We start from the raw sequence: 2,500 nt of genomic DNA, 5'->3' as shown, positions 1-2,500 counted from the left end.
TACAACAGTGTTTGCCGCCACTCCTATTTTTGTGTCGTCTGCAAATTTAACAAGCTTGCTTACTATACCAGAATCTAAATCATGAATGTAGATTAGGAATAGCAGAGGACCTAATAGTGATCCCTGAGGTACACCCCTGGCTACCTCACTACATTTTGAGGTTTCTCCTCTATTTAGTACTTTCTGTTTTCTACATGTTAACCACTCCCTAATCCATGTGCATGCATTTCCTTGAATCCCTACTGCATTCAGTTTGAGAATTAATGTTGAAAGGGAGGGAAGATCTTCTCCACAGAAGATTCTCCCAGCCTTTCAACTTTTTTCAAAAACAATACAATTAAAAAAGGCATCAGTGTTTAATTTCCAGACGATTTTAAACTCGCAGCACATTTGAAATGACCATTGGAACAGTATTTCTTAAAAAAATGTGTATATATTAAATATTTTTAAATAAACTATTTTATATATTTCTTTTCTCAAACAGTTTCCCAGTTTTTAATCATTTGAAACTGGTACTGTCTTCAACATGACTGTTCCTAATGAATTAGCCATTCTCCTTGCATTATGCTGTTGGACTTTTGAATGACAAATGTTCGTTTTGAAAAGTAAATGTTGAAAAACAGGGAAGATCTTCTCCACAGATTAATTACAAATACAAAACAGAAAATAATTGATTGCATAAGTATTCACCCCCTTGAGTCAATATTTGGTAGAGGCACCTTTGGCAGCAATTACAGCCATGAGTCTATTTGGATAAGTCTCTACCAGCTTTGCACATCTGGACACTGCTATTTTTGCCCATTCTTCTTTGCAAAATTGCTCAAGCTCCGTCAAGTTGGATGGGGACCTTTGGTGAACAGCAATTTTCAACTCTTTCCACATATTCTCAATTGGATTGAGGTCCGGGCTTTGACTGGGCCACTCCAGGACATTGACCTTTTTGTTTTTAAGCCACTCCAGTGTGCCTTTGGCTGTATGTTTGGGGTCATTGTCCTGCTGGAAGATGAATCTTCTCCAAGTCCCAGGTCTCTTGCAGACTTCAGCAGGTTTTCCTTCAGGATTTCTCTGTACTTTGCCGCATCCATTTTGCCCTCTATCTTCACGAGCTTTCCAGGCCCTGACGCAGAGAAGCATCCCCATAGCATGATGCTGCCACCACCATGCTTCACGGTAGGGATGGTGTTCTCAGGATGATGTACGGTGTTAGGCTTGCGCCAAACATAGCGCTTAGCGTTGTGGCCAAAAAGCTCTATTCTGGTCTCATCAGGCCATAGAATCTTCTTCCACTTGGTCTCAGAGTCTCCCACATGCCTTCTGGGAAACTCTAGCCGAGATTTGATGCGAGTTCTTTTCAACAATGGCTTTCTTTTTGCCACTCTCCCATAAAGGCCAGTTTTGTGAAGCACCCGGGCTATTGTTGCCATATGCACAGTGTCTCCCAGCTCAGCCGTGGAACACTGTAACTCCTTTAGAGTTGCCATAGGCCTCTTGGTGGCCTCCCTGACTAGTGCCCTATACGCCCGGATACTCCGTTTTTGAGGACGGCCTGTTCTAGACAGATTCACAGTTGTGCCATATTCTCTCCATTTCTTAATAATGGACTTTACTGTGCTCTGAGAGGATATTCAATGCCTTGGAAATGTTCTTATATCCTACCCCTGATTGGTGCTTTTGAAGAACCTTATTCCGGATTTGCTTTGAATGTTCCTTCACCTTCATGATGTAGTTTTTGTTAGGAAATGTACTAACCAACTGTGGGACCTCCCAGAGACAGGTGTATTTAACCTGAAATCATGTGAAACACCTTAATTGCACACAGGTGGACTCCATTCAACTAATTATGTGACTTCTAAAGACAATTGGTTGCACCAGAGCTTATTTAGGTGTGTCATAGCAAAGGGGGTGAATACTTATGCAATCAATTATTTTCTGTTTTATATTTGTAATTAATTTAGAACAAGTTGTAGATTTTATTTTTCACTTTGACATTATGGACTTTTCTTGTGTTGATCAGTGGCAAAAACTCCCAATTAAATCCATTTTGATTCCATGTTGTAACACAATGAAATGTGGAAAAGTCCAAGGGGGGTGAATACTTTTGAGAGCCACTGTATTTCTTAGCAGACACCCTTATCCAGGACGACTTACAATTGTTACAAGATATCACATTATTTTTACATACAATTATATTATTTTTCTACATACAATTACCCATTTATACAGTTGGATTGTTACTGGAGCAATCTAGGTAAAGTACCTTGCTCAAGGGTACAGCAGCAATGTCCCCCACCTGGGATTGAACCCACGACCTTCTAGTCAAGAGTCCCGAGACCTAACCACTACTCCACACTGCCGCACTGACCATAGTCAAAATTGAGCTACATGACCAGTCACCATTGAGCTACATGACCAGAGTCACCATTGAGCTACATGACCAGAGTCACCATTGAGCTACATGACCAGAGTCACCATTGAGCTAAATGACCATAGTTAGAATAGA

Source organism: Acipenser ruthenus, unplaced genomic scaffold, assembly GCF_902713425.1.
Source record: "Acipenser ruthenus unplaced genomic scaffold, fAciRut3.2 maternal haplotype, whole genome shotgun sequence".
Taxonomy (NCBI): Eukaryota; Metazoa; Chordata; class Actinopteri; order Acipenseriformes; family Acipenseridae; genus Acipenser; species Acipenser ruthenus.
The sequence above is the reverse complement of the archived record's forward strand: the minus strand, read 5'-3'. Positions refer to the sequence as shown.